The following is a 1,305-nucleotide window of genomic DNA, read 5'->3' as shown; positions in this document are numbered from 1 at the left end:
TTCAAGAGTTGTAAGGTCAGTAAGGCTTTCACCAAGATTTCAGAAGAAGGCCTGGGAGGCCGGGCAGTGTCCCCTGAGAGAGCAGTGTGTGAAGCTGTGAGCATGAAGCCAAAGACATAGGGGAGACCCTAAAAGGTTGGAGAAGCAAGGAACATGGATTATTCAAGGAAAGTTGCAATGAGTGAGAAAAGCCAGCCAAAGAAAGAAGCCACGGGAGCTAGAGGCACCAGCATGATGCAGGTCTGGAGTCACTCAAACCCTTTTGACTTCACAACTTGCCACAGATTGCAGGAGATGCTAGAAGTGGAACTGTGGGATTGAATATTTGCCCTGCTAGATTTTGGTCTTGCTGTTTCCATTTCTTGCTATCCCCATGCTTAACTTTTAAAATGGAATTGTCTAACTTATGCCATTGAATATTGAAAGTGTTAAACTTTCTTTTCATGTGTACAGGGGCTTGCAGCTAAAAATTTGCCTAAATTTCAGAAGAGTCCTTTGGACTTGGACTTTTCAGCAATTCTGAAACTGTTGGGACTTTGGAAACTCTTGAAGATGGATTAAATGCCTTTTGTGTAAAGGGATGTACATTAGTCTTTGAGGAGCAAGGGGTGACTTCTATAGCTTATGTTTAGATGTTGCCCCAAAGCCTCATGTGGTCATAGGTGGGGCTGCTTCCGAGGTGGCTGGAATTAATTGATGGTGCCACAGGATCAAGGGCACTAGGATTAAGGGTGCAAGTGCTACCCACAGTAAATAACCTGGATCAGGTACAAAGGATAGAAAGAGCTGTGATTGTTCCCTTGCTGCTTTTCTACTTTCTTCTCATTATGAACTGTTTTTCCTCTGTGGTGCTTGTCTGTCCTAACTAGTTTGTTCTGCTTCACTGTGCAAAAAGACATGATCATTTACAAAAGACTCAAGGCAGTTCAAGAGCAGGCAAAAAACATATATTGCTGACTGTTTATTATTGAACCTAGAAAAGCAAATCTCTGTACTTATTGACCAAGCTTCTCAGTTAATATTAAAAAAAGAAAACAAAACAAACAAAACCCTGCCTATGACTGAACATGGTTCTCATAAGGAAGTTTATATTTAACCTTGTTACAATATGACAAGATTTATACACTTCAAAGCATCCACAAAATGTATACACTTCCAGTTCAGAGTATTAATAAATGTCTAGAAACTAAGGGCCACCACTCTGAGCAACTCTTGTAATTATAGAGCCAAAGGTAACTTGTTTGAATCTCATGATGTCTCAATAAATTCAGTATTAAAGTATTTAGACAAGTTTTTCTTTTCTAT

The sequence above is a fragment of the Octodon degus genome, unplaced genomic scaffold (genome assembly GCF_000260255.1).
Source record: "Octodon degus isolate 3935 unplaced genomic scaffold, OctDeg1.0 scaffold00086, whole genome shotgun sequence".
Taxonomy (NCBI): Eukaryota; Metazoa; Chordata; class Mammalia; order Rodentia; family Octodontidae; genus Octodon; species Octodon degus.
The sequence above is the reverse complement of the archived record's forward strand: the minus strand, read 5'-3'. Positions refer to the sequence as shown.